At 40.9% G+C, this 10,689-nt stretch overlaps 1 long non-coding RNA gene across 2 annotated transcripts; it reads left to right on the top strand.

Moving 5' to 3' along the window:
- Window positions 1-211: 211 nt before the first annotated feature.
- On the top strand, window positions 212-4,793 carry LOC127148539 (uncharacterized). Of its 2 annotated transcripts, none has more exons than XR_007819581.1 (3): window positions 212-256; window positions 4,011-4,074; window positions 4,683-4,793. It is a non-coding gene; the product is annotated as an uncharacterized LOC127148539 (long non-coding RNA). The 2 variants fall into 2 exon arrangements; XR_007819580.1 differs by lacking the exon at window positions 212-256 and adding an exon at window positions 3,893-3,937.
- The last annotated feature ends 5,896 nt before the right edge of the window (window positions 4,794-10,689 follow it).

The raw sequence follows: 10,689 nt of genomic DNA, 5'->3' as shown, positions 1-10,689 counted from the left end.
CTTCAACCTCCAAGCCGAGCCGGTCCCTGTCCTTTTCCAGCCGAGCCGCCAAGACTAATTTGGCTCCATCCACCTAAATTTTGGTAATTAAATTAATTATTGTGGCATTACCCGGTAAGACTCAATGTTTCGGACGCTAAGTAATTTAATTCGGGACTAAATTAAATTATTTCCTTAAGGGACGTCGTGGACCAAGTAATTGCTGCAGCGTGGGATTTCTTCAGTAGGGGCTCGAGCACTGCAACCTCTTTCTAGGGTAAGTCATTTCAAATGAGTCTTGAACCGTTAGTCGTTGGTGACCTAATTACGAATTTTGGCATATTAAACAGTTAGAACCTCGTCGCTTGGAAAGCATACTGCCTCGCGGTTAGGACTCGTCAAGTAAATCTCCAGGTAAGAGATTTCTACTACTAGCTCCATGTTTAGAATTATGAGGTCACGTATACCTTCAATTGTGCATGTTGAGGACTAGACTGTACGATGCATGAAATTAATGATAGTATGGTGCGATTGGTGATACGGTTATATTATAGCATGATGTTGTGATGAAAAGGACTGTTATGGCTGTACGACGGTGTCGAGATGGAGAGTGTAATGATGATTTATCTGTTATGTTATATGATCATGCCATGTGTATGCATACTGCGATTAGGGAACCCCGTTTGTCTGGAGCCCAGCATGCGAGAGTAGCTTTCAGAAGCTCAAACAGAAGCTAGTGACTGCACCAGTCCTGACAGTGCCCGATGGGTCGGGAAACTTTGTGATCTATAGTGATGCCTCCAAGAAGGGACTGGGCTGTGTCCTGATGCAGCAAGGTAAGGTAGTTGCTTATGCCTCCCGCCAGTTGAAGATTCATGAGCAGAACTACGCTACCCACGACTTGGAGTTGGCAGCTGTAGTCTTTGCACTGAAGATATGGAGGCACTACCTGTACGGTGAGAAGATACAGATTTACACCGACCATAAGAGCCTGAAGTACTTCTTCACTCAGAAGGAGTTGAACATGAGGCAGAGGAGGTGGCTCGAGTTGGTGAAAGACTACGACTGCGAGATCCTATACCACCCAGATAAAGCAAATGTAGTGGCTGACGCACTGAGTAGGAAGGTTGCACATTCAGCAGCGCTAATCACCAAGCAGACCCCCTTACTCAGGGATTTTGAGAGAGCCGAGATTGCAGTCTCAGTGGGTGACGTTACCGCACAGTTGGCTCAATTGTCAGTTCAGCCAACCTTGAGGCAAAAGATCATCGTTGCTCAGTGGAATGATCCTTACTTGGCCGAGAAGCGTCGTATGGTGGAGACAGGGCAAGGCGAAGACTTCTCCATATCCGCTGACGATGGCCTTATGTTTGAGGGACGCCTGTGTGTGCCGGAAGACACCGCAGTTAAGACGGAGCTTTTGACTGAGGCTCACAGTTCTCCGTTTACCATGCACCCTGGGAGTACGAAGATGTACCAGGACTTAAGGAGTGTCTATTGGTGGAGGGGCATGAAGAGGGAAGTGGCAGACTTTGTCAGCAGGTGCTTGGTGTGCCAGCAGGTGAAGGCACCTAGACAGTGTCCAGCCGGGTTGTTGCAACCCTTGAGTGTGCCAGGGTGGAAGTGGGAGAGTGTGTCGATGGATTTTATTACGGGACTGCCCAAGACCCTAAAGGGCTATACGGTGATCTGGGTTGTTGTCGACAGACTCACGAAGTCGGCCCATTTCGTGCCAGGGAAATCCACTTGCACTGCCAGTAAGTGGGGGCAGTTATATATGACAGAGATTGTGAGACTACATGGAGTACCCATATCCATCATTTCAGACAGAGACGCTCGTTTCACATCGAAGTTCTGGAAAGGACTTCAACTTGCATTAGGTACGAGGTTAGACTTCAGCACGGCATTCCACCCTCAGACTGATGGTCAGACAGAGAGATTGAACCAGATTTTGGAAGATATGCTGCGGGCCTGCGTGCTAGAGTTTTCAGGAAGTTGGGACTCTCATCTGCATCTGATGGAGTTTGCCTATAATAACAGCTACCAGGCTACTATCGGTATGGCACCGTTCGAGGCTCTGTATGGCAAGTGCTGTAGATCCCCTGTCTACTGGGGCGAGGTTGGAGAGCAGAGGATGCTAGGCCCCGAGTTAGTGCAGACTACCAACGCAGCCATACAGAAGATCCGAGCTCGTATGTTGACAGTACAGAGCAGACAGAAGAGTTATGCTGATGTACGACGTAAGGACCTCGAGTTTGAAGTGGGAGACATGGTCTTTCTGAAGGTAGCACCTATGAAGGGTGTTCTGAGGTTCGTGAAGAAGGGGAAGCTGAGTCCACGCTTCGTAGGGCCGTTTGAGATACTGGAGCGGATTGGCCCCGTGGCTTATCGCTTGGCGCTACCCCCATCTTTTGCTGCAGTGCACGACGTATTCCATGTCTCCATGCTGAGGAAATATGTCGCAGACCCAACACATGTGGTGGACTTCGAACCACTACAGATTAGCGAGAACTTGAGCTACGAAGAACAGCCTGTCGAGGTCCTGGCAAGGGAGGTCAAGAAGCTTCGCAGTCGAGAAATTCCACTGGTCAAGATCCTTTGGCAGAACCATGGAGTGGAAGAGGCCACGTGGGAGAAAGAAGAGGACATGAGAGCCCAGTACCCCGAGCTGTTCGAGGATTAGAACTTTCGAGGACGAAAGTTTTCTAAGGAGGGAAGATATTAACGTCCAACAAATTCGATTTTTTTTTGTTCATTGTCATTAATATTTAAGTGTGGTTATGGGAAATTCAAATTTATTGGAAGAACCTTATCATTTTGAAATTTCGATTAGTTAAGGTTTGGAATCTTTTTTTTTTGTTTAAGATAATAAGTATTTTTTTTATTTGGAAATAATTGGGGAAGTTTTATTAAACTAAAGATTGGTTGATTTTGGTGAGATTTGGAGAGAGAGAGGAGGTGGTTGATTTGGGTTATTTAAAAGGAAAAGAAAAGAGTTATTGTCTTATAAAAAGCCTTGGGGCTCGTGCGTAAAGAAGAACAGAAAAAAAAATCAAAGAAAGAAAGGGGAAAAGAAAAGAGAAGAAGAAAAAAAAAACAAATTATTATTTATCAAACCCTAGCCGCCGCACGCCGCCGCCGCCGCCGCGAACCTGAGCCGCCAAGCCTCCCCCTCTTTGTTCAGCTGCGCAGCCAAGTCTGCAGTAAAAAACCGAGCCATCGCCGAGCTTCCAGCCGCGTCGGAAGAATCGTCCAAGCCGATCTGCGCACGTCGAGCGTCTGTCGGAGGAGCCGCCTCTCGCAACCGTCGCCCGAAGCCGAGCCGCGTCACCCTTCGCGATCCGCAGTCGATCCGTCAGCCAGCCGCGTCGCGCCGCGTCGATCCGACGCAGCGCAGCCGAGCGTCCGTCTGCAGTCATCGCCGAGCGAAGCCGTGGTGTAGCCGGACCACCTGCAGCCGTCGCGCCACCCAGATCCGAAAACCAGCGCCTCGTCGCGTGAGGACCCGACCCGGCCGAAGTCCGCTCCGTAACCCGAGGCCCGGCCCGCGCCGCGTGCCTCCGACCCAGAACCCGAGCCGCGTGCACCCGCGAACCGAGCAGCGCCCACGTGCGAGCCGCACGTGCGTAGCCTCTGTACCAAGCCGAGCCGCGCCTGTCTGCACCACGAGCCGCGCCTGTTTGCACCGCGAGCCGAGCCGATCTTCAACCTCCAAGCCGAGCCGGTCCCTGTCCTTTTCCAGCCGAGCCGCCAAGACTAATTTGGCTCCATCCACCTAAATTTTGGTAATTAAATTAATTATTGTGGCATTACCCGGTAAGACTCAATGTTTCGGACGCTAAGTAATTTAATTCGGGACTAAATTAAATTATTTCCTTAAGGGACGTCGTGGACCAAGTAATTGCTGCAGCGTGGGATTTCTTCAGTAGGGGCTCGAGCACTGCAACCTCTTTCTAGGGTAAGTCATTTCAAATGAGTCTTGAACCGTTAGTCGTTGGTGACCTAATTACGAATTTTGGCATATTAAACAGTTAGGACCTCGTCGCTTGGAAAGCATACTGCCTCGCGGTTAGGACTCGTCAAGTAAATCTCCAGGTAAGAGATTTCTACTACTAGCTCCATGTTTAGAATTATGAGGTCACGTATACCTTCAATTGTGCATGTTGAGGACTAGACTGTACGATGCATGAAATTAATGATAGTATGGTGCGATTGGTGATATGGTTATATTATAGCATGATGTTGTGATGAAAAGGACTGTTATGGCTGTACGACGGTGTCGAGATGGAGAGTGTAATGATGATTTATCTGTTATGTTATATGATCATGCCATGTGTATGCATACTGCGATTAGGGTACCTGTTAGCTTAACCTGTTAGAGTCGTACCTGCATGGGTGTCCTTCGGGATCACCACCTATTTAGGACTGTGCGGTCCGACGGGACACCAGTCTAGCATGGATATAGATATGACTCGAGTGACTCGACGGGGTCCTCGCATCCCGATTGTCCTAGGCGTCCCCCGGGGCACCGAAGACCAGAGTTACGTTCCTACGGGAGCGCATGTTGCACGTGTTCGGGAACGTGCCAGAGATTGGGTACCAGTTACAGGACTCTGACAGGAAGCTAACAGGCACCTAGTGGGACTAGTAGTGGGTTCCTTACTGAGTATTTTATACTCACTCTTTTCATGTCATGTTTTCAGGTAGAGGACGAGGCAAGGGCAAAGGCAAGCTGGCGAGCGACCAGAAGTGACCGTGGCGAGCCATAGGGATTTCCGCTTCCGCTTATCCTTGTTTTTGACTTTAGTACCCAATTTTGAGTATTCTTCACTATTTACCATTTTTTGTAGATAGGGCTCGAGTAGGACTTTAGAACGAACTTCATTTTTGCATAACTACCTTGTTTGAATTTTCATAAATAAAAATTTCTCAAACCTTATGTGTTTTTAATAAATTTTATGACTTAAACCACTTGTTCTATATTTAGTAATGACTTCGATTCAGTATAAGGAGTTGGGTCGTTACAGTGGTGCTCCAAATTAGCGTTTGGTAGATTTAGAGACGTCAATGATCGTAAGTTTTCTCTTCTTTGTTTTTCTCTATCTTTTATTTTTAATTCACCATGCTTAGCCATAGCCATAAAAATTAGTTTTATAATTTCTTTTGTCAATGTATTGATATTTTTTAGATTCCCAATTAAATTGAGTTAAGGTCTCTGTATTTCTTCCGCTGTGCAAAAGGGCTTTCATCCCTCTACGGTGGTCGTGACATAAACATCGCTGGTTTAACCGTCTGGGCGTAGGATTTATGCTTAGAGGCTGGCCTATTTGATGTTGTGGCGCTTGTTAGACGTAACAAAGTTGTTGAGGGATCTGACATTGATATGATTGTTAGGTTCCTTTGTGAGGAACCTTGACGACGCCTGGATACCGTCTGAAAGCTTAAATCCATGGCGTAATTGTCTACACACATTGGAGTGAGTGCAGATGCTTGAGATATTGGGTGTTTGCCCTCGGAAAAACTTGCTCTAGAGGAGCTAGTTGGTTGAGGATAAGCCGGATTAGGCAATTAGGAGGAAGAGGAGGCGGAGACCTCCCTAGCGGTCGGGGCCGGTCGAGGATTGGGAGCATTGTTTGGAGCACTTGAGGATTTTGAGAGCTTGTGTTTTAATAGATGCTCTCTTGAGAGATAATCCGCAAGGTAGTTGTTGGTGCCTTTTATAGGCTCAATCGTGAAATCAAAGTAAGATAATATTGTTTGCCACCTTTGAAAGATTTGTTTTAAAATAAGAATTTTTACATCCTTTTCAAAGATGAATTTACTTGCATTTGAATATGTTCTGACAAGAAAATCTTTGTTGATAAGATTTCCTTGGAATTTTTTAATGGAGAGTGCTATTGCTAGAACTTCCTTTTTTATAGTGGAATAGTTTTGTTGTGCGCTATTCTATATACCATAATGGAAACAGACTAATGATTCTTTTTCGTTAATTTCCTGTTTGAGAATGCCTCGGTAACCTTTCTCAGATGCATCGGTTTTGATGATCATTTTGGCTTTTTCATCCAAAAGCGATAAGCATGGAATGCCTTTGGCTAGGGGTTTGATTGACTGGACTATTCGAGAAGGCTCAGTCGTCCATGGTTTCGGGTTCTTTTTTAGTCTGTCATAAAGTGGCAGATAAATTATTCGGAGGTCTTTAATAAGTCTTCGATATAGTTGACACACCCAAGAAATCTCTGTAGCTAGGTCCTATCATGGATTTCATTAGAAAACTTATTCACAAAGTCTAATGATCTTTGTATAGGTTTAATGATTCCTTGATTAATATCAAACCAAGAATTGAAACAACTTAACTTTACGTAGGGATACCACAAGGCCATTTGTTTTAATGATATTGATGAACATATTTAGATGTTGAAAATGTTAATGGATAGTTTCAGAAATATCAAAACATCATCAATGTAAACTATTGTGAAGTCTTGATGCTTATTGAAAATATCATTCATGATCTTTTGAAACTCTGATGGAGCATTCTTAAGACCAAATGGCATAACATTCCATTCGTATTAACCGAAAGGAACATTGAAAGCGGTTTTACATCTGCCTTATGGTTAATTTAAATTTGCCAAAATCCAGATTTCATGTCAAATTTTGAGAAGATCTTTGCATTAGCGGTACGCTTAAGCAAGTCTTAGTGATTAGGAATTGGGTACCTAATCCATTTGAGTACTTTATTTAGTGGTTTGTAGTTAATAACCAGGTGAGAGACACCTCGTTCTTTCGCTGCCTGATTGTTAATTAAAAGACCGCACAAGACCATGGGATTTTTGATGGGCTTATGAATCCCTTTTTTTGAAGATCAGATATCTCCTTGAAGCAAGTATCAACTAGGTCTTTGCTCATTTGAATGGGCCTAGCCTTTGTAGGAATTTTGGTCTCAACATAATTATCTATGTAAGGAAGGTCCACAAGATGCCTTTTTCTTGCCCAAAAGACATTGGGTAAATTGGAACAAATCTCAGAATTGATCATTTTTAGGATAGATTGGATTTTTATTTGAATAGAAGGTTTATTGATTTCTTCACTGATTTTCCGTCCTTTTATATCATCGTGAAAAAATTCAATTTGCTTCTCTTTTTTTGAGATCAGATTAAGACTTTGCATAATTTCATTTTTGATTGAAGAAAGATACTTTTGAATGACTGGTTTATGGAATTCAAAGATAATCTCCTTTCCGAGTTTCTGAGAAGTTAAACCTTTGTCAGAAACTGTAAGCAGATAAATTTGGGTAAGAAATGGAGTACCCAAAATTACTTCCTCGGTAAGGCCTTTAATGACGAGAAATGAATTCACTAGGCACACTTCGTCTTTACAAACATGTACCTTGGATAACTTGTAGTTGATTTTCAAAGAATTATTACCAGCTCCTTTGAGACTTTCTCTAGTTATCTCAAAGTATTTAAATGGAATAATACCTTCATGAATCCTATTTTGATCAACACCTGAATCTATTAGCACTTTTGCTTCAAACTTATAATCTTTAATCTTCAAAGTAACCATAGTTAGCCACTTTTGATTAAAGATCTTACTGATAACATTGATCTCATTACTTGAAGTTTCAATGCTTTCTTTTGAAATTATTTGTTTTTTAATTGCAACAACTGCATTTTCAAGATAAGATATATGTTGCTTGTTTTCGTTGATTTCCTCTTAAGGACCATGATTTCATGCTGGAGGTCTGTGACTTTGATTGGTGCAACATGTTCTTTTGAAAATTGATTCATTATAGCTTGAAAGCTGCAATTCATCATATCTTTGAACTTTAGATCGGGAGTCTCTAGGTCATCTTGAAGTCTCAAAAGTATTTTTTTTCCTAATTGCATCATCATCGACTTCTTCGGTGATGTCCAAGAGACCTTTCTGGGTGCTGTGACAACATTAATGCAACCAGAACAGGGAATTGCATCTTTGTTGTTTAACTCATTTTCGGACGACGAAGGTTCCTCTAAAGATTCTTTGAGGATGACATTAAGCAAATCCTCCTCTTTCTCAGAAGATAATTCTTCTTCCTCTGAAGATAATTCTTCAACTTTAATAACCTTCAACAGAGTTTGCTTTTCATTTTCATCATTATCCATTTGGTTAATTTTTTTTAAAACGGGGCATCGATTGGCATGACCCTTTTGCTGTTTTTTCTAAAACAACTTCCTTTATGGCTTCTCTATTGCATCAGTAAGATGATTGTGCCACCAACTACTGAGGTTTCCTGTAAACCCTGCAGTTAAGGCATCAACAATCTCCTTTTGACTCATTTTCCTAAGATAGCTTGTTGCGGCAATAAACATTTCTTGGAAAATGATCATCATCTACCCTTCAGAACATCCATCAATGTTTCAAGTTTCAATATTATTTCCATTAAATGATCGAAAATCTAGGCATAAGTCATCCCATCCTAGATCTGGTGGTGATGGCATTTTGTAATGATTCTTCCGATCAGTGTTGTAAAGCTTGATTGGAAATTTTTTTGGAGAATCATAACTGATTACATTAAGGCTTCCCATTCCAAAATTACTAATTTCCTTTTTGGAAGAGGTTCCTACATGTTCCTTGGAAATAGATGTTTCTGAGAGCTTTCAAGTTAGTTCTTTAAGAAGCTCATCGGCATTTGATCCCCTTAATTTGATATCTAGGGAGTTTGGTTGCACTATTGGTCGATTGGGGTCAATCCTAGGTAATCCTAGCCATTTTGGAGGTGCTAGAGTTTTTCCCTGTTTGTCTGGTTTCATTCCTTCAATAGATCTTGACAAAGTAGTCAAGATCTTATTGGAGTAATTGAGTTGCTGTTGGATATTTTTTTATTTCTTTAACACCAATAGTTTTGGTTTTCTCTTTGTCGATAGTTTTATAAGGTGAAGAGACAATTGCGACGCTTGACTTTTTTGGGTGAGGAAAAGAAGCTTCCTCCTCTGGAGGATATTATGAGAGAATTTCTTTTCTAGTTGTAGTCCTCTAGGTGAGTGAAGGGATGAAAACCCTTTACAGCGGAAAATTACAGAAACCCAATTTTAATTGTAACCTTAAAATTACCAATAGATTGGCAAAAAATTACAAAAACAATTTTTTATGGTTAAACATGCTTTGAATAAAAATACAGAGAAGAAAACTTACGCTCGTTGACGACTCTGAATCTACCAATCACCAATTTGGGCACCACCACTTGGAAACCTTCCTATTCTCTTCAAGAGATGGTTTGTGGAAACCAAAAATTGGAATAGGGAATGGAGATATTTTTTTAGAGAGAATGGAGAGTCTTCTTCTTCGCAGAACTCACCCGTTGTTATTGTTACGCAAAGAATTCCCACTTCTTTAGATGGAAGAAGTGGAAAGTTAGAGATAATAAATGGGAACGTGGAAAAACCACACACGTTCCTATTAACTTAATAATAATTATTAAATTAATATATATTAAATTAATTAATTAATTAATTGAATAATTAATTAAATCATAATTAATTAATATTTTCATTTAAATCATATTTAAATGAATATCTCTCGCATAACCTATAGTTTTAATTTAATTAAATCAAATTAAATTAAACTATTAATTAATTCTCCAACTAATTAATTTCTAAATTAAATATCTTATCTTTAATTTAATCCATAATTTGAATCATATTCAAATATAAATTTCTCTTATAACATATAGTTTTAATATGTATCATATACACATTAAATTTTAACTTATAGTTTTAATATAAATCTAATTCAAATTAAACTAATATTTGAACTTATTCAAATATTTTATTCTCTTGTAATTTAATTTTGAATCATATCCAAAATTAAATTTATATAATAAAGTCTAATTAAAATATAAATTTTATATTATAATGTATCAATATACATTATATTAATTCCCAAAGTAAATTTGAGCATTTCAAATTACAACCAATATAAATAAATCTCATTACTCTTTATGAGCTAGGAAGGGGACCTAATGGACCTACAGATCAGAAGCTACAACGATATGAGATTAATTAGCTAAACTCTTTAACTACATTAATCAATATTCGTTAACTGTGTGTACACTCCACTAAAGACTCACAGCTGAACTCTTCTCACTGTAATATTTCTGTGTCCACGGATATAGACCAATACCAGTAAGTTAGTCCTTTACAAGTGTTCGTAACACCAACTGGGTTAAATTACCGTTTTACCCCTGGGTTACCTCTAGTCCTTAAATACCAGTGCTCCTCTAATGAACAACCTGTTTATGGTCCAACCACTAAACAGAAACACCTCTCGTGCCATAGAGAGGGTAAGACCCTTTGTTCAAGTCCCGGATACACCATTTAAGAGAACACTTATCTACTTACCCTAAAGGTGGGAATGAGTGAATTCCATCTTATGTGATTATGTTCCCAGCTCCACACTCGGTCTTGTCCCCAAAATGATAAGCATATTAGGTCGGAAATTTGGCCACTCTCACCCGTACAAATCAAAGGACAATCCCTCGCAAACAGAAGTTCATAATACACTCAGGATTAAGACTAAGTCACCTAGGTCATCCTAGTGAAATAGAAATCCAACTAGTTAACGGAGTTATATCTAGTGATTACTATTTCGTGGTCCAGTCTTATGCAAACTCATTGCATAGGATACCCTCACTCGCATGTCGCATACATGAACACATTGGATCAATGTGTTTGTATC

This window comes from Cucumis melo, chromosome 3, assembly GCF_025177605.1.
Source record: "Cucumis melo cultivar AY chromosome 3, USDA_Cmelo_AY_1.0, whole genome shotgun sequence".
NCBI classification, from domain to species: Eukaryota; Viridiplantae; Streptophyta; class Magnoliopsida; order Cucurbitales; family Cucurbitaceae; genus Cucumis; species Cucumis melo.
The sequence above is the reverse complement of the archived record's forward strand: the minus strand, read 5'-3'. Positions and strand labels throughout refer to the sequence as shown.